Raw genomic sequence first — 26,773 nt, 5'->3', positions numbered from 1 at the left:
ATGTGAGGGGTGAGATGAATTATTGCTAGTCCGAGTATCCGTGCGAAGGGTCTAGAACTTGCCCCGAATGTGTTTCAAGGCGAAATCCTAAGTTTGCTTGGTTTGAAAAGTGATTGTTGGCCCTCCTTGGCCCGTTTGATTCATCTATTGCCAAAAATTATCATTATCCCTAGTCAACCCCTTTGAGCCTCTAGCCTTTCTCATTTGATAACCATGTTACAAGCCTTTACCCATTTTGTCGTGACCTTCTCTTGACACCCGAGCTTTCCTTACACTCTTGTGAAATAATTGGCTCAAAACGTAAGTTTGGGGGGAGAGACGAGGAACTTGAAAAAGGTATCAAGGCACAAAAAGAGAAAAGAAATGATCTCAATGAGAAGAGAAGGCAAGAAAAGAAAAGAAGAAAAAGAAAAAAAAATGCAAAAAGCGAATAAGTGAAAGGGTTGAAGGGATTGAAAAAGAGGAAATGATCCCTAACATGGAGAAATCAAAAAGAAAGAAAAAGAATGAAATGTTCAAGAAAGAGTGATGTTAAGTCTCTCTAGTCCCCAATGAAAAGCAAGTGCCTCTAAGAATTGGCAAAGTGTGAGCAGAGAAATGAAAAACAAATGGAGTGCTTGAGGAAAGATGTAACCACTCGTCCATACTGTATCCAACCTTAATCCAAAAGCCTTCATTACATCCCGGAAGAAGTCCTACTTGATTTCAAGCCGAGTGAGCTTACATTAGTGGCGATCTACATGAAGGGCAAGCCTATGGTACTTGAAGCCATACTTGCGACATTCTCTTGAGAGAGATGAGTGAAACTTTCATAAATCTTTAGATTGAGTGCTAAACTTCTTGAGTGAGCTAGGCAAATGGAAAGTAGAGGAGGAAGAGTTTGGAATCCACCATGACCTACATGATAGAGCAAGAGTCCTTGATGAGTAAAGTCAATTCTTGAAGCTCGAATGTCATATTAGAACAATATGTGCATGAATGTTTAACTTGTCACCTTGTTGATAATACATGAGTAGTGTGAGTAATTGTTGGTCTCAACTGATGTGTGGATAGATCACCTTTGAATCGTTTAAATTTCCCTTAACTACTGGAGGTGGGAACTAATTTAGTTTGTCACCCCCAACCTCGAGAAGCGTGATCGGTGCTCAATCGAGTGAACCCGACCGAGCAAGTGTGTTAGATACTTTCTACCCAACTCACCCATGATCAAGAAAGGACGTGATATCATTAATTATACAGTAGGAAGCTCATTCATGCAATACTAAATTATTTCATTAGCTATTTCACCTTTTAGTCTCAAAATACACATATTCTTATAGTCTGAGTGGAACTAGTGATCAAACATAACATAACTTGCTTAACATTCCCAACACCCATATACAACCCACATAGTGTCTACGGAGCCTCTAAAGATACAAAAGCGTGTAAAGAAGGTGCCGGCAACAAGGCCCCGGCTATACCTCAATAAGTACAACAATATAAGGAAAAGATATATTACATGGCCCCGGAATGAAATGGGGCTCATCGAGTCCGTTGAGAAGAGGATGCATCACCTATCTGTGATTAACACTGTCTGCTATGTAACCACATGTATACATTTAAATATGCAGCGCCCCCGGCAAAACGGACATTAGTACTGTCGAATAGTACTAGTATGTATAATTAAACACTATCTAAATAGAATGAACAATAATATAGGGGGAGACAGTCAAGAATGCAATATGAGCTTTAAATAACACTAAAACATCAAATTAAGGATCACATAGATTTTTAAGTCAATTCCCGCATTATTAGGTTGGATGGTTTTTAGTGCCATTATGCCACAATCCACAATACCACCGTGTTCTTACATGGAGTCCGATCTCGGCCCGATCGGCTAAGCCATCTCATTTGAGAGATCAACCATATTCACTATTTCACTCACAATACCACTGTGTTATTACATGGAGTCCGATCTCGGCCTGATCGGCTAAGCCATCTCATTTGAGACATCAACCATGTTCACAGTTTCACTCACAATACCACCGTGTTATTACACGGAGTCCGATCTCGGCCCGATCGGCTAAGCCATCTCATTCGAGACATCAACCATTTCAGTCGATCATCTTACTTTATATTTCTTTCCCTTCTTTTCAGCACATTGGCACAAGTGGCTTTAATTATAAAGTCGTTCTTGGTACTTGGCCTTATTTCATAATTCAAGTTCTTTTCCACAATCCAACATTATTATTATCATCAATAACAACATGGTTTTCATTCAAGACTCTTGATTTCACATGTGAGCAATTTAGAATTCAAGGCACATAGAGGCTTTTCACACAATTTGGCATAACAATCTTTAATCGAATTTGACATGAAGTCTAGGCATATTAGCACATATTCTAAGTCTTGAATATTTTCTCAGATGACGAGATAACATGATGAAGGCATGGGAATACATATTACACATATATTTGCAAAGCAAGCATATTCGGGATAGCAATTTCTAGGACATTCAATTTGGGACTTACGTTGATTGCATGAATACCGTGGGATTCAATTCTAAGAAGAGAGGGTTTAGCCAACATACCTCAATTGAGCCTTTTAAAACTCTAAGATGTTCCGGAATATTAGCAACTTCAATCTACTTTTGCAATACAGAAAAATGGAACCCAAAATTAGGAAAACGATCATAATTCTAGCTCACTTGAGCATTCTATCAAACACTATGTGTGTATCAAGGTTTCATGGCCCCTTTTTATGAAAGACTCCACCAACCCCCACCCCATTCTTTTGTATCTTTAACTCACAACCTCCTCACACACCTTAGGAACACATGCATGCAAGGTAAGCACTCCCATCCCCATGAATTACCTTACTAATGGCCCATTCTAGTTACATTTTAAAATTGAGAGTTTGGGTGATAGAATCTTACCTCTTAGGAAGAAGACCTAGGTGCCTCTCTTAATAATCTTCAAGGTTTTAAGTGAGGATTGCAATTTGATAAAGATCACTTTCTCCCTCTAGGACTCTCTCTCTCTCACTCTAGAGTATCAAATTTTTCTCAAAAATGGCCCCTTACATCTATTTAAACGAAGTAGGGTTGGGTTTTAAAAACCCAAAAATGAAGCTCCGAAACAGGTTCTGCGGTCGCATATGCGACCGCATAATGGTTATGCTGTCCGCGAAATGACCGTGAAATTGGGGTGCCAAAACTTGATAGGAACTGACCTGGTCTGTGGTGCACTATACGGCCCGCAGACCTGTTCTGCGGTCGCATAATGCACCGCAGAACGATTCTGCGTTCGCATAGTGTGACCGCAGAACCTCCCTCCAAAAAATCCCAAGGCGGGATATGCGACAAGAGTGCATCCCGCGAAATGGTTATGCGGTCGCATAATAGGCCGCAAAATGACATTAAAATGGCCCAGAAGACTGCTCCACTCTGCGGCCATTCTGCGGTCCGCAGAGTGGTTTTGTGGTCGCAGAACGGATCGCAGAAATGCCTACTTCTGCCCCACATTTTCCTCCAACTCCCCAGCACACTGTTCAATCCAAAAAAGTCCGAACCGCGATGAGATTTCTACTATTATTAACCTCTACGCCTACTTCGGCCTTATGAAAATCTGGGTTTTTAGGAAACATTTTACGGGGCCTTACATATTTGCTTGAGGACAAGCAAAGACTTAAGTTTCGGGGAGTTGATAAGTGGGGATTTTGACTGCTTATTAGCATATTTTAGCTTCTGTTTTAGTCCAAAAGCATTGAATTTTATTCCCGAAACTAATAAAATTGTGCAAAATTACAGGAACGCTGGAAGTTGGTCTCACGAGATGAAATCCGACTCAAAAAGGATTAGTCCGAAGCAAAAGGCAGTAAAGGGCACAGAAGCACAAATGTGCGGTCCGCAGAAGAAATTGCGGACCGCAGAAATCCATCTGCGGCCGCAAGACAAGAGGAAGAATTTGGCAGAAATGTGCGCAAAGTGCGGATCGCACATGAATTATGCAGCCGCAAAGCTGGGCTAAGAGTCGAAGATCAGAGAGTATGCAAAAAGACCAAGTCCAGGAGCCTCTGTGAATTGCGGACCACATAAGAATTGTGCGGCCGCATAACTCCAGTACCTGCCAGACGAAGAAATCTGCGGACCGCACATGGAATTGTGCGGCCGTAGAACCTCCTGAGGGGCATTTTTGTCCGAGATTTTCAGCCTTGTATTAATAGACGAGTTTCACAAAATTAGGTCAAGTTTGAACATCTGAAGTTGCTGTAGCCGTTTTTCTTTACTACTTTAGGAAGTTTTACATTGCTTTGGTGTATTTACATTAGATTTAATCTTTTGAAGCTTCCATTATGAGTTTAATTAGTTTTTCTTTCTTATTTTCGTCAAATCCTATTATGAGTATCTAGATTTTTACTAGGGTTGCGACCCAACCCTAGTGTGTAAACCTTATGGGTATCTAATTTAGTGCTTGTTTATGATTGGGTGTGATTATTTAACTTAGTTCATGCATTAATTGTAGAATTAATGGTTGCAAATATTAGTTCATGCCTATTTGACTTAGTCTCTACTTGAGAAAGAGGGACCTAGTCTAGGATAACTTAGCTAACAAGGAATTGGGTCAATTGAGAGATTGATTAATCTAATTAAAGGGTTCAACCTAGAGATAGTAATAACCCAACTTGAGCTCTTGTCAACTATTTTGGGTGATACCCATTTGGTCTTGAGAAAGCCAAATTGGGCAAGACCACTCTCTGACCGATAGGTATTGAGTGGATAATGTAGAGCTGAGAGCTATAATACACCCCAATCAACAAAACAAGCATTAACTTTTTTATCCCATTAGGCAAACACCTAGGTTACGGTCACAGCCCTAGGCCTTTTACCCATTTGAACAAACCCTTAAAACAATTATCTCTCATCTATTTTCTTTATCTTGCAATCATTATATTAACAATAGAAATAGAAAATAAATCCTTGTTGTGGAAGTACAATCTAGATAATCCAATTGCTCAATTGAAATATATACCCCTAACTCCCATCCTAGCTCCCAGTGGATTCGACCTTGACTCATAGTTGGGTAATTATTATTGCACACGACCGTTTCATATCTCTATTAAGGTGTATTTTGGACGTGATCAATTTGCTATACCCAAGGCTCTGATTGGCGGGGTCGACAACTCTATATCTACAGGATGCTTCGATTGGCAGAGTGAGCGATTTGCTATATACAAGGCTCCGATTGGCGGGGCCGGCTACAAGATGCTCCGATTGGCAAAGCATGTGATTTGATAAATACAGGACTCCTTGATTGGCAGAGCAGACAATTTGATATATACGGGATGCTCCGAAGGCATCAAAGACTTGACTCCGGAATACCTGCAATGAATTTGAAGTTAGTCCTTAACCATATGAAAATAAATGAATTGAATAATGATAAACGACTAAAAATGCATATTTTTTGGTGTACTTTCATCTCATAACTTGTGTGGTTACGGGAGTTTACATGTTTTTTTGTAGTGAATTATTATCATTATGTGCATTCTTATGTGTAGGAGCAAGTTGGACGAAAGGTGAGCAAAAGAAGTTGATTCGGGACCGAAAGACAAAAGAAGGACTTTGCTCGTTCACTCTCGCATGCACACGATAGATTAAACGAGCTAGCTGAGGAAAGCTTGAACAAAACAAATAGTGAACTAAGCTAAAAAAGCATAGAAGTGCACAAGAGATTTGGGAGGCAAAGAAAAAGAGAAGTACTTCGCTCGTGCACTCTCGCGTGCGCACGAGAGAGTGAACGAGCTAACCTGAAAAGTCTGTTCCAAAGTTGGCTTGTATTATTTCGCCCCATGCTAACTCTATCCCATATAAATCGTCTTTAAACTCACTTTTGAAGGGGGGATTTGACCTAAGGAGGCTAGAACACTCAAGGAGCAAGGCGGAGAATTCTTCTATGCGTTTTTCACTTTCTTCTTCTTATTTCCATTATTGGTTATGAATTTTAGTATTGTAGTTTTACATACTTTTATGAGTAGCTAATTCTGTTATCTAGGGTTTTGATGGCACCTTTTGTAGGATGAATTCTTAATACGTTTTGATATAATTGAGTCTTTGAATTTTTCTATTTGTTCAACTACGTGCTTATTTTAGTTAATTGAAGAACTCTCAATTAACGGTGCCTATTTATTCGGTATTGCTTGAAAAAGAGTACATATTTCGATGGTTGTTGTACAACGTCACTCCTAACGTATATGAGAGATCAATACGACGGGTTTAAAAGTGGGATTAGAGATAACGAAGCTTTGACGTTATCATAGTGAGTGGCGGGAAAGTGCGAGCTAGTGTAATTAGAGAGAATATGACTAGTACATTATTGTAGTTGCTCGAGAGAGAATTACGATATATCAAGTGCTCACGATTAGTAGAGAATAATTAGGCAAAATTATAGAATACGTAGCGGGAAGTATTCCGACAATTGGGGAAATCATAATTCTAGATCTCCTTAATCTTGTCTCAAACCCTTGGTATCTTTAGTTATTAATTTATTACTTTAATGTGTTATTTAATTAGTTAAACATAAGAATCTTATTATTTTTAACCCTTGTTTTTTTTTTGTTTATTTTTTAGTTTTATTTTATTTTACTTGTTAATTTGGGAAACATGACATCTTGGAATTATGGGAGTGTAGGTGTTGGTCATTCTTCTTTTGATCCTTATACATATTACGAAGGAAACCACCCATGACAAAATTATCAAAATGTTCCTAAGAGCTAGTTATGTGCACCAACTCAATCTTATTTGTGAAATGTGTGTGATGTGTGTGGTGGTCAAGATAGTTACTTTCATGGTTGTGCTTATATTTCTTATCCTCCCCAACCCTTACTATGATGGTTCTACTTTTTCTTGTAAAGTTAATAGAAACAAAGAACCCAAGGATGATGACCTGAAAGAGATCAAGGATATGCTAAGGTGCCTTGTGGAACAAAATAATGAGAAAAAACTACACATACAAAGGAAAGAGGCTAATATTCTCAACTTGGAGGCTCAAGTGAGTCAACTAGTTGAAGATTTTAAAGCTCAACAAGTTAATATTATGGATAGTAGCCAGGAGCAATATGCATTAGAGACAGAAATTGAGGTGCCAATGGAGGGATCTAGAGTAGAACACCAACACTCTAACCAGCTAGAATTTGATGATGTCAATGTTGAAGAAATGATACTAGAGTTAGGCAAGGACATTGAGGATACAAATTTGATTGACTCTAGTGTAATTTTTATTGAGGAGGTTGTAAATCTTGAAGTTCAGGTATTTGAGCGTGTTGGACCTCATTCAAAACACTTCTCTACATTATGTTCGGATGGTGAAATGAGAATTATTCCTTATGAGCATAAAATTAAGTTAAGGGCAAAGGTCGATGAACCTTATATTTTGAAATTTTCAAGGCCGTCTAGGCAAGGTGACACTCCTCAGTCAAGAGTCAAAAAGTGCATGAAAATTTATTTAAACTTTGGCTCACATAAAATTGTACCGCCCCAAGCGCATAATCATAAGCTTGAATCAAAACTTGGGGTCTAATTTATGAGCTTGAGGTGGAGGCAGAAAGTGATTCACGTTGTACCGCGACGTTAAATCAGGTACTTGTTGGGAGGCAACCTGAATTTACTATTTTTTTAATTATTATATTATTCTTGTAGTGTCGTTTTTTATTTCTCTAGGAGCATGGGAAGCAAATCCATTGGAATAAAGCAAAAGCAAGTGAGATGGTTAGAACTAAGCGTGGGGTGCCCGCAGAAAGAACCAAGTCTGGGAGAAGTCTGAGTACCCCATGAGCTGCTAATGCTTCGGCCTTTGGCCTACCAGGAAGTTTCTTTTAGCCTCTTGCATGGGTGTACATTGGGGACAATTCACAATTTTAAGTGTGGGGTGAAGAGACTGTTTGGGAGATTTTCTATGCTATTTTAGTTATGTTATTTTATGTATGTTAAAAGAATATGAAAAAATAATAATTAGGTAGAAATAATCCCTCTTGGTTTTTCTTATGGCCACGGTTCTTCCAAGGGATGACTCTTTGAATCGGGTAGTAGTTTTATTTTGTAGGTAGAATTTTCATAAAAGTTTTCGACTTTTCCCGACGATGGACTTCGTTGACAGTTATTTTGATGGAGTAATGTCTAAAGAAAAATGCAAAAAGATTTTCCTTTTTCTTTCTTCTGTAGAATTGATAATGGAATGGAAGAACTTGAGTATCAATACTTTTTGACATGTTTTATGCCGGGACTTAGAGCTGTAATATTTGAGCTGATTATCTTCTTCGTGTTCTATGTGGCCACATGCCTTGAGAATATATGTTACTTTCTTTTGGCGCTTAAGTTCATTTACTGACTCCTGTGATTACTTCCATGTGTTGAATTAATAGAATGACTATGCTTAGTTGTTTAACTTAAGTGCCAGGCCTGAGCCGTTCGGAGTGAATCAAGTGCACTATATGATGTGAGCTCTTGATTACATTCTATGCTATCATGTGTTAGTCTAAAACTTGCCTCGTGTGTTAGTCGAAGCGAAATAAGTAAGCTTTGTGAGTCTAGGAGATGATGTAGGCGTTTCTTTGATTGTCCATTGAGCTAGTATGCCACCATAAATAAAATTATCCTTAGATAGACCATTTGAGCCTATAAACGTTTTCTTTGGCACCCACATTACAAACCGATTCCTTTTTTGTTCTTAATTAGATCTTTTTGAACCTTTACCTCCGAAAGCACTAACGTCGCTAGAAGAGTAAGGTGAGAGTTGGGATAGCTTTTGAGTGTAACCAAAGAAAGGCCAAAAGGTGCACGTATGTTTTGAAATATAATTAGCCGGGCAACCCAAGTTTGGAGAGTGTTGAAAAATAAATCAAAGAAAAGAAAAGAAAAGAAACGAAATAGAAAATACACCTCCTATTCCTCTTATCCGAGCTAGTGAATGCATTGTTGTGCTTAAAGAAGAAGTGACAAATTGTATATGGTTTCTTGACATTGCTTGAATTGGTCATGAAGAGTGTGTATTTGACAGCTAAAGAGTAGTGTATTAAAGTGCTTAGGATGGTGAGTCACTATTTTTCCAAATATGACCTACCCGTCTCTTAGCCTACATTACAACTCGTAAAGACCTAATTGATCATAGACTTTACAAGCTTAGATTAGTAGAGACATACACTACAGGCAAGCCTATGGGATGACCTCAGGATACACATGAATTTCTTTGAGAGAGTGAGAGAATTCTTTTGATGTGTAAGTCCTAAAATTATACTTGAATGCATATTTGAGTGTGTGGACTAATTTCTCTCTTTGATTTGTGGTGAGGGCGCATGATTTACAAAGGAATGGAAAAGTTCGTGCATTTTAAGTTACCACAAGAAGTGAGTCATACTAGGGAATGTATTGGAGTCATCTTTTGAGATTAGAATGTCAGAAGAAGTTGCACAAATATTTTAAACAGTCTTGGCATGGACCAAATTTTGAAGAAAGATGTCAATAGTTCTTATGTTGAGTTATAAGTGTTGGTATAAATCATTGTCATTGGTGTGATGCTTGAGTAATTTTTGTTGAAATGTGTTTCTTGCCATAGTGCTTAATTTTGAAAGTTGCTCGAGGACGAGCAAGAGTTTAAGTGTGAGGTGTTGATAAACGGCTAAAAATGCATATATTTCGGTGTACTTTCATCTCATAACTTGTGTGGTTACGGGAGGTTACATGAGTTTTGTAGTGAATTATGATCATTATGTACATTCTTATGTGTAGGAGCAAGTTAGACGAAAGGTGAACAAAAGAAGTTGATTCGGGACCAAAAGACAAAAGAAGGACTTTGCTCGTTCACTCTCGCGTGCACATGATAGATTGAACGAGCTAGTTGAGGTTAGCTTGAACAAAAAAAACAGCGAACTAAGCTAAAAAAGCATGGAAGTGCACAAGAGATTTGGGAGGCAAAGAAAAGGAGAAGTACTTCGCTCGTTCACTCTCGCGTGCGCACGAGAGAGTGAGCGAGCAAACCTGAAAAGTCTGTTCCATTGTTGGTTTATATTATTTCGCCCCATGCTAACCCTATACCATATAAATAGTCTTTAAACTCACCTTTGAAGGGGGGATTTGACCTAAGGAGTCTAGAATACTCAAGGAGCAAGGCGGAGAATTCTTCTACGCGTTTTCACTTTCTTCTTCCTATTTTCATTATTGGTTATGAATTTTAGTATTGTAGTTTTACATACTTTTATGAGTAGCTAATTCTGTTATCTAGGATTTTGATGGAACCTTTTGTAGGATGAATGCTTGATACGTTTTGATATAATTGAGTCTTTGAATTTTTCTATATGTTCAATTACGTGCTTATTTAGCTAATTGAAGAATTGTCAATTAACAGTGCCTATTTATTAGGTATTGCTTGAAAAAGAGTACATATTCAGGTGGTTGTTGAACAACGTCACTCCTAACATATATGAGAGATTAATACGGCGGGTTTAAAAGCGGGATTAGAGATAACGAAGCTTTGACGTGATTATAATGAGCGATGGAAAAGTGCGAGCTAGCATAATTCAAGAGAATATGACTAGTACATTATTGTAGTTGCTCAAGAGAGAGTTACGATATGTCGAGTGTTCACGATCAGTAGAGAATAATTAGGCGAAATTATAGTATATGTAGCGGGAAGTATTCCGATAATTGGGAAAATCATAACTCTAGACCTCCTTAATTTTGTCTCAAACCCTTGGTATCTTTAGTTATTAATTTATTACTTAAATGTGTTAGTTACTTAGTTAAACATAAGAATCTTAATATTTCTAATCCTTGGTTTATTTTTGTTTTGTTCATTTTTTTAGTTTACTTTATTTTACTTGTTGATTTGAGAAACATGACATCTTGGAATTATGGGAGTGTAGGTGTTGGTCATTCTACTTTTGATCCTTATACATATTATGAAGGAAACCACCTGTGACAAATTTATCAAAATGTTCCTAAGAGCTAGTTATGTGCACCAACTCAATCTTATTTGTGGAATGTGTGTGATATGTGTGGTGGTCAAGATAGTCACTTTCATGGTTGTACTTATATTTCTTATCCTCCCCCAACCCTTACTATGATGGTTCTACTTTTTCTTATGACGTTAATAGGAACAAAGAACCCAAGGATGATGACTTGAAAGAGATCAAGGATATGCTAAGGTGCCTTGTGGAACAAAATAATGAGAAAACACTACACATACAAAGGCAAGAGGCTACTATTCTCAACTTGGAGGTTCAAGTGAGTCAACTAGTTGAAGCTTTTAAAGCTCAACAAGTTAATATTATGGATAGTAGTCAGGAGCAATATGCATTAGAGACAGAAATTGAGGTGCCAATGGAGGGATCTAGAGTAGAACACCAAAACTTGGGGTCCAATTTATAAGCTCGAGGTGGAGGCAGTTGTGCTTAAAGAAGAAGGGACAAATTGTATATGGTTTCGTGGCATTGCTTGAATTGGTCATGAAGAGTGTGTATTTGACAACTAAAGAGTAGTCTATTAAAGTGCTTAGGATGGTGAGTCACTATTTTCCCGAATATGACCTACCCGTCTCTTAGCGTACATTACAACTCGTAAAGACCTAATTGATCATAGACTTTGCAAGCTTATATTAGTAGAGACATACACTACGGGCAAGCCTATGGGACGACCTCAGGATACACATAAATTTCTTTGAGAGAGTGAGAGAATTCTTTCGATGTGTAAGTCCTAAAATTATACTTGAATGCATATTTGAGTGTGTGAACTAATTTCTCTCTTTGATTTGTGGTGAGGGCACATGATATACAAAGGACTGGAAAAGTCCGGGCATTTTAAGTTACCATAAGAAGTGAGTCATATTAGGGAATGTGTTGGACCCAAATCTCCATACTCAAAACAACCCTTCTCGAATAATGGCGGTAAGTACTGAGGTGGACCTCGAGAACCATAATAGCTACCAAAAGAACCTTATACAGATGACCCCTGAACGGATGGTGCACGAGATGAACTCTGAGCTGGAAGTGCACTAAGAGAAGACTGACTCTGTCGAGCACTGTATGAACCATGGCTAGCTGATGCGCCACGATGAGCTGGATGAGCCATCTAAGCAGGCCTATAAGGACGACCCCTGCTGTGATAGGGTTGTCCTCCAGAAGGAACACCACTAGAATTACCCGGACCACGAAACCTCTTGGCCTCCCTCTCCTCACGTTCCCGAGTACGGACCATCTCTACCCGTAGAGTACTATCAACCACCTCGTCGAATTTAGCACCTGCTACATTTCCCAAAGTCATAACAAAATGGAACTGCTGGTTGAGGCCATTAATGAACCTCCTCATCTTTTCCCTCTCAGTGGGAACCAACCAAACTGCATGACGAGCCAATTCTAAAAACCACATCTCATACTGAGTCACAGACATGTCATCCTGTCGTAAATTCTCGAACTACCTGCGCAGTTCCTCTCTGTGAGTCTGTGGCACAAACGTTTCCAGGAATAATATGGAGAACTCATGCCATGAAAGTGGTTCTGCACCAACTGATCTGCTCCTCTCATAAGTCTCCCACCATCTAAAGGCTGCTTCGGTCAGCTGAAAAGTAGTAAATGAGACCCCACTGGTCTCCAGAATACCCGCTGTACGAAGCATCTGCTGGCATCTGTCCAAGAAATCCTGAGCATCCTCTGACTCAGTTCCACCAAAAGTTGGAGGACGGAGTCTCCCAAACCTCTCTAATCTCTTCTACTCCTCGTCATTCATTATAGGACCCACCTGGGCCTGAGCAGCTACATCCAGCTGGACTGGTAGTGCCCTCGGTATCTGAAGTCCCTGCACTACCTGCTTTGGAGTACGGGCAACAAGGGTATGAGTACCTCCACCGGCCTGAGAAGTGGCTGGTGCGGCTTGAGCCGAAACCACTTGAGCAAGGCCAGTGCAAATAGTCAATATCTGGGCTAAGGCCTCTTGAAGGCCTGGAATCACAGTAGGCATAACTGGTGCCTGAGCTGACCCCACCGGCTCGACAATATCTGGAACCTGCTACTGAGCTGGAGCAACTGGTGGTTCTATAGGTGCTTCTCCAATTGTTGTAAGAGCTACACCTCGACCTCTACCATGGCCCTAGCCTCTACCATAGCCCCGGCCTCTCACGGCCCTAACTGGCGGCACTGGTGGCTGGCCATCCGATCTGGTAGTACGTATCCTCACCATCTGTGAGAGATTAGAATAAAAAAAATTTAGTTTCCGTAATCAACAATTTCGCACGATAGAATACAAGAAAGTGAAATTTTCCTAAGGGTTCTGCAGCCTCTCGAAGATAAGTACAGACGTCTCCGTACCAATCCGCAAGATTCTACTAAACCTGCTCATGACTCACGAGAATTATGTAACCTAGGATCTGATACCAACTTGTCACGACCCAAAATCCGCATGTCGTAATGGCGCCTATATCAATACTAGGCAAGCCGACAACCTCAATAAATCACAATAATCTCTTAAGTTTAAAAATATAATATTTAAATTCAATATAAAAATCTTACAAATACTGATATAAGTACACTCCCAAAACTCGATGTCACTGAGTACATGAGCATCTAAATAATAACAAAGTCTGACTGATAAGAACACTGTCTAAAAATATAGAACAATACAATAACTGAAAGGAAATAGAGTCAAGGTCCGCGGACGCCAAGAAGCTACCTTAATAGTCTCCAATAGATAAATCCTCAAATCTGGCAACAGCCATATCTGGAAGTACCTGGATCTGCACACGAGGTGCATGGTGTAGTATGAGTACAACCAACTGAATAAGTAACTAGACTAACCTTTGGGCTGAAAGTAGTGATGAGCTCAATAGGTACAGTCTAGTATGAAAATAACAATACATAAATATAGGCATGCTTTCCAGTTTAACCGTTTAACTCAGTACAGGAAAAATAGATAAATTCTTCATGGTATGAGGAATATGACATCTCTAAATCTACATGCCAAAATATATGCTGTATGTGATGTACCAAAACAGGAGCTTCGTGTACTCACACTCTCAGAATACTCAATTACTCAGTGCTGTATATGGCCAATCCAGCCCAGGGAACTCTATCCCAGATATATATGTATCAACCTACAATCAGTCACTCAGTACTGTACAAGGCAACTCCATGCCTAGGGAACTCCATCCCTAATATATATAAATAAGGCAACTCGGGAACTCCATCCCTAATATAAATAAACTGCGGTCACTGTGGGGGGATGCAGACTCCGGAGGGGATCCTTCAGCCCAAGTGCTATAATAAGATAGATCCATGCATAACAAAATAAAACATGCTGCGGCGTGCAGCCCGATCCCATAAATATCACTCAAAACCTCTAGTCTCTCGAGCTCTCAATGACATAAAAATCAACCCGACATGATGATAATATGTATCAATGAATGACAACAGAGATTGAGATATGATATGCAAATGATAGATGTGACTGAGTACAAAATTGTAAATTTAAACAAGTAATTCAATAGCAATAAAACCTCTGTGGGTCCCAAAATATCGGCACGTAGCCTAAACATGATCTTTAACATGAGTCTCAACTCAATTTCCTTTAATACATGGAGGATATATGGATAATGACATGAGTATTTGACTATGCAACTCCACAGAATCAATTAAGTCACAATTTCTATGGTGCACACCCACACGCCCGTCACCTAGCATGTGCGTCACCTTCAAATAATTCATATAACACAAAATTCAGGGATTCATACCCTCAGAACCAAGTTTAGAAGTGTTACTTACCTCAAACCGTGTAATTTTCTATTCCAATATGACTTTGCCTCGCGAATCGGCCTCCGAACGCCTCGAATCTAGTCATAATTAATTCGATTCAGTCAATACAAATTATAGGAATTAATTTCATATGAAAATACTAATTTTCCAAAAAATATCCAAAATTCCACTCAAAATTGGCAGTAGGGCCCACGTCTCGAAACCGACAAAAGTTCCAAAAATGAACGCCCATTCAACCACAAGTCCAACCATACCAAATTTATCAAATTGCGACATCAACTCGACCTTCAAATCTTAATTTCTTATTTTGAAATCCCTAGGCCCAAATCCTCGAATTTCACCTCAAAAACACGTAATCTAGTCGAAATACTCGATATTAATTCAATATTATAAACTAAAAATGATCACAAGTGACTTACCTCAAGTTTTCCCGTGAATTCTCTCTGAAAAATCGCCTCAACCCGTGTTGGAAATGTCCAAAAATGAGAAAATCTCGGACCCCTCTATTTTTTTACACTGTCCAGAGGTTCCGCTTCTGCAGAAACGTTAACCGCATCTGCGGTTCCGCTTTTGCAGTTGCCTTCGCTTCTGCAAACAAGAAGTCCACTTCTGCAGACTCGCTCCTGTGAAGAGCTGTCCGCTTCTGCGACGAGGCTGCCACTTCCCCTTTTCCGCTTCTGCGATGCATGTGCTGCTTCTGTGGTCGCGCTTCTGTGAGGCATCATCCGCTTCTGCTGACCTCACGCTTCTGCGATGCTAGGCTCGCTTCTGCGAGCTCGCACCTGCGAGATAAGTTCCGCTGGTATGATTGCATCAGTAGGCAGCAAGTTTCAATTGTTCTAAGTCCAAATTTGATCCGTTAACCATCCAAAACTCACCCGAGGCCTCCGGGACCTCAACCAAATATACCAATAAGTCCCAAACCATCATACGAACTTAGTCGAAACCTTAAATCATATCAAATAATGCTAAAAACACGAATCATACCCCAATTCAGGCTTAATGAAACTAAGAAATTCTAATTTCTACATTCGATGCCGAAACCTATCAAATCAAGTCCGATTGACATCAAATTGTGCACACAAGTCATAAATGACATAACGGAACTATGAAAATTTTCAGAACTGGATTCCGACCCCGATATCAAAAAATCAACTCCCTGGTCAAACTTCCAAACTTAAACTTCCTATTTTCTCCATTTCAAGCCTAATTTAACTACGGGCTTCCAAATAATTTTTTCAGATATACTCCTAAGTCCAAAATCACCATACGGAGCTATTGGAATCATCAAAACTCTATTTCGGAGTCGTTTACATATAAGTCATCATCCGGCCAACTATTTTAACTTAAGCTTTAAATCTTGGAACTAAGTGTTCCAAATTCATTTTGAAACCAATTCGACAAGTCACATATTTATAATTGAACACAGGATAAGCAGTTAATGGGGGAACGTGCTGTAATACTCAAAATGACCGGCCGGGTTGTTACATTCTCCACCTCTTAAACAAACATTCGTCCTCGAACGGGTTTAGAATTTTACCTGGAGTCTCAAATAGGTGTGGATATTTGCTCCGCATCTCCCGCTCAGTCTCCCAAGTAGATTCTCCGACTGGCTGGCCTCTCCACTGTACTTTCACTGAAGCTATGTTCTTTGATCTCAACTTTCAAACTTGCCGGTCCAAAATGGCCACCGGCTCCCCATCATAAGTCAAATTACCATCTAACTGCACTGCACTAAAATCCAAAACATGAGACGGATCTCCGACATACTTTCGGAGCGTAGATACATAAAACACTGGATGAACACCCAATAGACTAGGCGACAATGCAAGTTCATAAGCCACCTCTCCAATCTTCTTAAGTATTTCAAAAGGCCCAATATACCTAGGGCTCAACTTGCCCTTCTTCCCGAATCTCATAACACCCTTCATTGGCAAAACTCGGAGTAGTACCTTATCTCCTACCATGTAAGCAACATCGCGAACCTTCCGGTCGGCATAACTCTTCTGTCTAGACTGTGCCGTACGAAGTTGATCCTGAATCAATTTAATATTTTCCAAAGCATCCTGCACTAAATCAGTACCCAATAGCCTAGACTCACCCGGCTCAAACCAACCTACCGGAGACCGACACTGTCTCCCATATAAATCCTCATATGGAGCCATTTAAATGCTCGATTGGTAGCTGTTATTATAGGAAAGCTCTGCAAGTGGCAGAAACGTATCCCAAGAACCCCCAAAATCTATAACACAAGCGCGTAGGATATCTTCCAATATCTGAATAGTGCGCTCGGACTGTCTGTCTATATGAGGGTGAAATGCTGTACTCAACTGTACCTGGGTGGCTAACTCTCACTGTACTGCCCTCCAAAACTGTGATGTAAACTGCGTGCCCCGATCTGAAATGATACACACTGGCACACCGTGAAGGCAAACACAATCTCGCGGATATAAATCTCAGCCAACCGCTCCGAAGAGTAAGTAGTCCCAACTGGAATAAAATGCACGGACTTGGTCAACTGATCCACAATTACCCAAACAACATCAAACTTCCTCAAAGTCTGTGGGAGTCCAACTACAAAGTCCATGGTAATACGCTCCTCCCACTTCCACTCCGGAATTTCAAGTCTCTGGAGCAATCCGCCCGGTCTCTGATGCTCGTACTTCACCTGCTGACAATTTAAACACCGAGCTACAAACCCCACTATATCTTTCTTCATTTTTCTCCACCAATAGTGTTGTCTCAAGTCCTGATACATCTTTGTGGAACCCGGATGAATGCAATACCGCAAACTGTGGGCTTCTTCAAGAATAAACTCACGCAGTCCATCTACTTTTGGCACACAAATCTGACCCTGCATCCTCAACATCCCATCATCTCCAATAGTAATATATTTGGCATTACCATGCTGAAATGTGTTCTTCAGGACAAGCAAATGAGGATCATCATACTGACGCTCTCTTATGCGGTCATATAAGGAAGACCGAGAAACCACACAAGCTAGAACCCGACTGGGCTCCGAAATATCTAATCTCACAAACTGGTTTGCCAAGGCCTGAACATCAACTGCAAGAGGCATCTTACCAACATGAACGAATGCAAGGCTACCCATACTGACCGCCTTTCTACTCAAGGCATCGTCCACCACATTGGCCCCTGGGATGATACAGAATAGTAATATCATAATCCTTTAGCAGCTCCAACCATCTCCGCTGCCTCAAATTTAGATCCTTCTATTTGAATAAGTGCTGAAGACTCTGATGATCTGTAAATACCTCACAAGACACACCGTAGAGATAGTGCCTCCAATTTTTAATGCATGAACAATGACTGCCAATTCTAAATCATGAATAGGGTAGTTCTTTTCATGTGGCTTCAACTGGCGTGAAACATAAGCAATCACTCTACCCTCTTGCATTAAGACACACCCAATACCAATCCAAGAAGCATCATAATACACTGTATAAGAGCTTGAAGCTGAAGGCAAAACTAGAACTGGAGCTGTGGTCAAGGAAGTCTTGAGCTTCTGAAAGCTCTCTTCACACTCATCCGACTACCTGAATGGAGTACCTTTCTGGGTCAATTTAGTCATAGGCACTGCAATAGACCAGAAACCCTCCACAAAGCGACGATAGTAATCGACCAAGCCGAGAAAACTCAGAATCTCAGTAGATGAAGATGGCCTGGGCCAACTCTGAACTGCCTCTATCTTCTTTGGATCTACCTGAATCCCCTCACTGGACACCACGTGCCCTAAGAACGCCACCGAACTAAGCCAGAACTCACACTTAGAGAATTTGGCATAAAGTTTCTCCTCCCTCAACCTCTATAGTACAATACTCAAATGGTGTGCATGTTCCTCCTTGCTATGTGAGTACACCAGGATGTCATCAATAAATACTACGACAAACAAATCAAGATACGGCTAGAATACACTATTTATCAAGTGCATAAATGCAGTTGGAGCATTGGTCAGCCCAAAGACATCACGAGGAATTCATAGTGACCATAACGGGTCATGAATACTGTCTTTAGAATATCCGAGTTCCGAATTTTCAACTGGTGATATCCAGATCTCAAATAAATCTTAGAGAACACCCTTGCTCCCTGAATCTGATCAAATAAATCATCAATACGAGGAAGAGGATACTTGTTCTTGATTGTAACTTTGTTCAACCGCTTGTTGTCGATGCACATCCGCATAGTACTATCTTTCTTTTTCACAAACAGAGCCGGTGCACCCCAAGGTGACACACTAGGCCTAGTAAACCCCTTATCAAGAAGTTCCTGAAGTTGGTCTTTCAATTCTTTCAATTCAGCTGGTGCCATACGATACGGAGTAATAGAAATGGGCTGAGTGCCCGACACCAAGTCAATACCGAAGTCAATATCCCTGTCGGGTGGCATACCCGGCAGGTCTACAGGAAATACATCCAGAAAATCCCGCACTACCGGTACAGAATCAATAGTAGGAGTGTCTGCATCAATATCTCTCACAAAGGCCAAATATGACAAACACCCCTTTCCAACCATCCGTTGGGCCTTCAAGTAAGAAATCACTCTGCTGGGAACATAATCTAGAGAACCTCTCCACTCGACCTTTGGCAATCCCGGTATTGCCAACGTCACGATTTTTGCGCGACAGTCCAGAATAATTTGACATGGAGACAACCAATTCATACCCAAGATTACATCAAAATCAACCATACCAAGCAATAAGAGATCAACTCTAGTCTCCAGTCCCTCGATAGCTACCACACCTGACCGATACACATGGTCCACAAATATCGCCCACCGGCGTAGATACACGAACAAGTGAAACTAAGGACTTGTGGGGTATATCCAGATAATGAGTAAAAGATGATGATACATACGAATATGTGGAACCAGGGTCAAATAATATAGAAGCTTCCCTGTGGCACACTGAGACCATACCTGTGATCACTGCATTTGAAGCAATGGCATTTGGCCTGGCAAGAATAGCATAGAATCGGTCCTGACCGCCACCTGATCGACCTCCCCCTTTAGGGTGACTTCTACCTGACTGAGCTCCACCCCGTGCTGGCTGGGCGGGTGGTGAATTAACTGGTGCAGGAGCTGCAGCCTGACTCCTCTGCTGAGCTGGACCTCCTGAAAGGCGGGGACAATTTGTCTTCAAATGAACCAAATCTCCACACTCAAAACAACCCTTCTCGAATAATGGCGGTAAGTACTGAGATGGACCTCAAGAACCAGAATAGCTACCAGAAGAACCTGGTACAGATGAACCCTGAACTGATGGTGCACGAGATGAACTCTGAGCTGGAAGTGCACTAAGAGAAGACTGACTCTGTCGAGCACTGTATGAACCATGGCTAGTTGATGCGCCACGATGAGCTGGACGAACCATCTGAGCGGGCTTATAAGGACGACCCCTGCTGTGATAGGGCTGTCCTCCAGAAGGAACACTGCTGGAATTACCCGGACCATGAGACCTCTTGGCCTCCCTCTCCTCACATTCATGAGTATGGACCATCTCTTGCCGTCGAGCACTGTCAACCACCTCGTCGAATTTAGCACCTGCTACATTTCCCAAAGTCATAACAAAACGGAACTGCTGGTTGGGGCCATTAATGAACCTCCTGATCTTTTCCTTCTAAGTGGGAACTAAACAAACTGCATGATGAGCCAATTCTGAAAACCGCATCTCATATTGAGTCATGGACAGGTCCTCCTGTCGTAAATGCTCGAACTGCCTACGCAGTTCCTTTCTACGGGTCTGTGGCACAAACTTCTCCAGGAATAATACGGAGAACTCATGCCATGAAAGTGGTGCTGCACCAACTGGTCTGCTCCTCTCATAAGTCTCCCACCATCTAAAGGCTACTCCGGTCAGCTAAAAAGTAGTAAATGAGACCCCACTGGTCTCCAGAATACCCACTGTATGAAGCATTCGCTGGCATCTGTCCAAGAAATCCTGAGCATCCTATGACTCAGTTCCACCGAAAGTTGGAGGCCGGAGTCTCCCAAAACTCTCTAATCTCTTCTGCTGCTCGTCATTCATAATAGGACCCACCTGGGCCTGAACAACTATAACCGGCTGGACTGGTAGTGCCCCCGATATCTGAAGTCCCTGCACTACCTGCTCTGGAGTACGGGCAACAAAGGTATGAGTACCTCCCCCGGCCTGAGAAGTGGCTGGTGCAGCCTGAGCCAAAACCACCTGAGCAAGGTCAATGCAAATAGTCAATATCTGGGCTAAAGCCTCCTGAAGGCCTGAAATCACAATAGGCATAGCTGGTCCCTGAGCTGACCCCGCCGGATCGACTATATCTGGAACCTGCTGCTGAGCTGGAGCAACTGGTGGTTCTATAGGTGCTGCTCCAATTGCTGTATGAGCTATACCTTGACCTCTACCATGGCCCCGGCCTCTACCACGGCCCTAGCCTCTCGCGGCCCTAACTAGCGAAACTGGTGGCTGGCAATCTGATTCAGTAGTACGCGTCCTCACCATATGTGAGAGAATAGAATAACAAAAATTTAGTTTTCGGAATCAATAATTTCGCACCACAGAATACAAGAAAGTGAAATTTTCCTAAGGGTTCGGCAGCCTCTCGAAGATAACTACAGACGTCTCCATACCAATTTGCAGGACTCTACTATACCTGCTCATGACTTGCAAAACCTATGTAACCTAGGCTCTGATACCAACTTGTCACGACCCAAAATCCGCATGTCGTGATGGCACCTATCTCAATACTAGGCATGCCGACAAACTTAATAAATCACAATAAACTCTTAAGTTTGAAATCATAATATTTAAATTCAATATAAAATCTCATAAATACTGATATAAGTACTCTCCCAAAATTCGGTGTCACTTAGTACATGAGCATCAAAATAATAACAAAGTCTGATTGATAAGAACACTGTCTGAAAATATAGAGCAGTACAATAACTGAAAGGAAAGAGAGTCAAGGTCTGCGGACTCCAAGCACCTACCTTGATAGTTTCCAACAGATAAATCCTCAAATCTGGCAACCGCCGTATCCGGAAGTACCTGGATCTGCACACGAGGTGTAGGGTGCAGTATGAGTACAACCAACTCAATAAATAACAAGACTAACCTTTGGGCTGAAAGTAGTGACGAGCTCAACATGTACAGTCTAGTACAAATATAACAGTACAGAAATGTAGGCATGCTCAGCAGTTCAACAGTTAAACTCAGTACAGGAAAAATAGATAAATTCTACATGGTATGAAGAATATGACATCTCTATATCTACATGCCAAAATATATGTTGTATGTGATGTACCACAATGGGAACCTCATGTACTCACACTCTCAAAATACTCAATCACTGAGTACTGTATATGGCCAATCCAGCCCAGGGAACTCCATCCTAGATATATATGTATCACCTGACAATCAGTCATTCAGTACTGTACAAGGCAACTCCATGCCTAGGGAACTCCATCCCTAATATCCATGCCTAGAGAACTCCATCCCAAATAGAAAATAACTGCGCTCACTATGGGGGGTGCAGACTCCGGAGGGGCTCCTTCAGCCCAAGCGCTATAATAAGCCAGATCCAGGCATAAATAAATAAAATATGCTGCGGCGTGCAGCCCTATCCCATAAATATCACTCAAAACCTCCAGTCTCTCGGGCTCTCAATGACATGAAAATCAACCCGACATGATGATATGATGTATCAATGAATGACAACAGAGACTGAGATATCATATGCAAATGATAGATGTGACTGAGTAAAAAATTGTAAATTTAAACAAGTAATTCAATAGCAATAAGACCTCTGTGGGTCCCAAAATATCGGCACATAGCCTAAACATGATCTTTAACATGAGTCTTAACTCAATTTCCTCTAACACATGGAGGATATGTGGATAATGACATGAGTATTTGACTATGCAACTCTACGGAATCAATTAAGTCACTATTTCTATGGTGCACGCCCACACGCCCGTCACCTAGCATGTGCGTCACCTTCAAATAATTCATATAACACGAAATTCAGGGATTCATACCCTCAGAACCAAGTTTAGAGGTGTTACTTACCTCAAACCATGTAATTCTCTATTCCAATATGCCTTTGCCTCGCTAATCGGCCTTCGATCACCTCGAATCTAGTCATAATTAATTCGATTTAGTCAATTCAAATTATAGGAATTAATTCCATATGAAAATACTAATTTTCCAATAAAATCCGAAATTCCACTCAAAAACATGTCTCAGAACCCGATAAAAGTTACAAAATGTGAACTCCCATTCAACCACGAGTCCCACCATACCAAATTTACCAAATTCCGACATCAACTCGACCTTCGAATCTTAATTTCTTATTTTGAAATCCCAAGGCCCAAATCGAATTTCACCTCAAAAATACGTAATCTAGTCAAAATACTCGATGATAATTCAATATTATTGACTAACAGTGATCACGAGTGACTTACCTCAAGTTTTCCCATTAATTCTCTCTAAAAAATCGCCTCAACCCGTGTTAGAAATGTCCAAAAATGAGAAAATCTCGGACCCCTCTGCTTTTGGACACTTTCCAGAGGTTCCGCTTCTGCGGAAAATTTAACCGCATCTGCGGTTCTACTTTTGCGGTGAAGCTACCGCTTCTGCGGACAAGAAGTCCGCTTCTGCAGACTCGCTCCTGCGAAGAGCTGTCCGCTTCTGCGACGATGCTGCCTCTTCCCCTTTTTCGCTTCTGTGATGCATGTGCCGCTTCTGCGGACCTCACGATTCTGCGATGCTATGCTCGCTTCTGCGAGCTTGCACCTGTGAGATAAGTTTCGCAAGTACGATTGCATCAGTAGGCAGCAAGTTTCAATTGTTCTAAGTCCATATTTGATCCTTTAACCATCCAAAATTCACCCAAGGCTTCCGGGACCTCAACCAAATATACCAATAAGTCACAAAACATCATACAAACTTAGTCGAATCCTCAAATCATATTAAACAACACTAAAAACACGAATCATATCCCAATTCAGGCTTAATGAAACTAAGAAATTCCAACTTCTACATTCAATGCCGAAACCTATCAAATCAAGTCCAATTAACCTCAAATTTTGCACATAAGTCATAAATGACATAATAGACCTATGAAAAGTTTCAGAACTAGATTCTGACCCCGATATCAAAAAGTCAACTCCCCGGTTAAACTTCCAAACTTAAACTTCCTATTTTCGCCATTTCAAGCCTAATTTAACTACAAGCTTCCAAATAATTTTTCGGATACACTCCTAAGTCCAAAATCACCATACAGAGCTATTGGAGTCATCAAACCTCTATTCCGGAGTCGTTTACACATAAGTCGACATCCGGCCAACTATTTCAACTTAAGCTTTAAATCTTGGAACTAAGTGTTCCAAATTCATTCTGAAACCTCTTCGACAAGTCACATATTTATAATTGAACACCGGATAAGCAGTAAATGGGGGAACGTGCTGTAATACTCAAAACGACCTGCCAGGTCGTTACACTCTCGCGTGCATACGAGAGAGTGAACGAGCTAGCTGGGGAAAGCTTAAATAAATAGCGAACTAAGCTAAAAAAGCATGGAAGTGCACAAGAGATTTGGGAGGCAAAGAAAAAGAGAAGTACTTCGCTCGTTCACTCTCACGTGCGCACGAGAGATTGAACGAGCTAACCTGAAAAGTCTGTTTCAAAGTTGGCTTGTATTATTTCACCCCATGCTAACCCTATCCCATATAAGTAGTCTTTAAACTCACTTTTGAAGGGGAATTCGACCTAAGGAGGGGGGAACACACAAGTAGCAAGGCGGAGAATTCTTCTACGAGTTTTTCACTTTTTTCTTCCTATTTCCATTATTAGTTATGAATTTTAGTATTGTAGTTTTACATACTTTTATGAGTAGCTAATTCTGTTATCTAGGGTTTTGATGGAACCTTTTATAGGATGAATTCTTGATATATTTTGATATAATTGAGTCTTTGAATTTTTCTATTTGTTCAACTACGTGCTTATTTTAGTTAAGTGAAGAGCTCTTAATTAACGGTGCCTATTTATTAGGCAAAATTATAGAATACATAGTGGGAAGGATTCCAACAATTAGGAAAATCATAACTCTAGACCTCCTTAATCTTGTCTCCAACCTTTGGTATCTTTATTTATTAATTTATTATTTTAATGTGTTAGTTAATTAGTTAAACATAAGAATCTTAATATTTTTAACTTAGGAATTGTTCGAGCTTGTCTTCTTAGTGATAGTGAAAAGTTATAGCTAAACCTTAGTTCTCTGTGGGATTCGACTCCCGACTCTTAGACCGGATTATATTTGCAGCGACCACTTATCCTTTTTAGGATTAGAGTTGGGTGTGATCAAATAATAAAGGTGAGATAGGGGCTCATGAAATTGTAGCGGGTCCATCATTGACTCTGACGCTCTCTGGTATCTTTTGATTCCTGTCAATTTTGTAGTTAAATAAATTTTTAGTTGGGGAGGGAGAGGGGTTGATTTGTGCTGATCATATCCTTGCCTTGCCCCAGATCTGGTGGGTTTTACCTCAGAGTTTGATAGGTGGAAGAGTAGCATTTCTAAAAGCTATTTTGAAAAATTGTTTTTGTTTATGGAAAACACCATTGTTCCGGATTATCACATGTTTAGAAGTTCCTTCTGACGCAAGTATCATTTTTGCATGGCTCTATCTGTTGATGACTAACTCCTGGATATGCCCCTGATGACATAGCTTATATCCGTTGTGATCACATCCAAATCTAATTAATGTATTATAAAGGCTTTCCTAGGGTTTTGACCGTACCTTTTCAGGTTGCTTATGTATCTGAGCGGAATTAGGTCTGAACATAGTTCGAGGATAATGATATAATGAGAAGATGAAATAAAATGAAGTGACCGAACCTGACTCAGGCGACCTACGGGTCAAAACATAGTTCGATTACAATAGATGCAAAGTGGTTAAATATGAAATGATATGTCCGAGTATGATTCAGATTGCCTACGTATCCAAATGGAATCAGGCCAAAACGTAGTTCGATTACAATAGATGACTGAATTCGATGTGGATTGCCTACATATTCCTACCAAAGGAAATCAAGTCGTAGCGTAGTTCCGAATACATAAAAATGACATTTGGTTCTTCTATTACAAGAGGGGAAGACCGGACCCTACGTGGGTTGCCTACGTATCTACTATGGGAAGTTAGGTCGGGCGTAGTTATGTTACAACAAAACCCTAACTCTATTTTCTTCAAATGTAGTACCTCTTGATTGCGTCTGAATTGATAGGCTTCGTGCTGACCCTGTCGTCCATTTATTCTACTACATTCTTTCTGAGAAATGAGGGGACTATCTGTATATGGTCAAATCCGAGTTTCCCTTCGTGTATTTAGTCGAGATTGGAATGAGATGAATCGACGGTCGTCATTGTAATATCGAGATCCTGTTCCATTGAGAGGGTGTTTAGTCTTACATACTAGTACTATTCCATATGTACTAATGTCCCTTTTGCCGGGGCGCTGCATCTTTAATGGATGCAGGTGGTTCCACAATAGGCGGCATCGATCAGTGATAGCGGTACACCCTCTTCTCAGCTGACTTAGTGAGCCCTACTTTATAATGGTGTGAGGTGGACATGGATGTGTCATCCACATTGGATCGTTGAAGAGCACGCGAGGTCAAAGGGTTTAAAAGAGTTGTTTTGAATGAGTAGAGGCGTCTGGATGAAACTTTGTGGAGTATAGGGACCGGGATGTCAAATCGGAATAAGTACAGGTATCTCCTAGGCTATTTTGCCGACAAAGTAATCAAAACACGTTAATAAAAAATACAAGGATCAATTTAATCGCACGACTGTCTAGACCCCCTCATTTTTTGGCATTTGTGGGCTATAAAACGAGAACTCGTCCCGATTCCCATATTTTCTTGTGCTATTGCCCACGCCTTCCTCATGGGCCCGGGCCTCAGGTATATCTTTAGATCCAGCTCCCAACGAACACAACAACATCAGCAGCCAATATC

Source organism: Nicotiana tabacum, chromosome 23 (genome assembly GCF_000715075.1).
Source record: "Nicotiana tabacum cultivar K326 chromosome 23, ASM71507v2, whole genome shotgun sequence".
In the NCBI taxonomy this organism is placed as follows: domain Eukaryota; kingdom Viridiplantae; phylum Streptophyta; class Magnoliopsida; order Solanales; family Solanaceae; genus Nicotiana; species Nicotiana tabacum.
Note: the sequence above shows the minus strand (reverse complement) of the source record.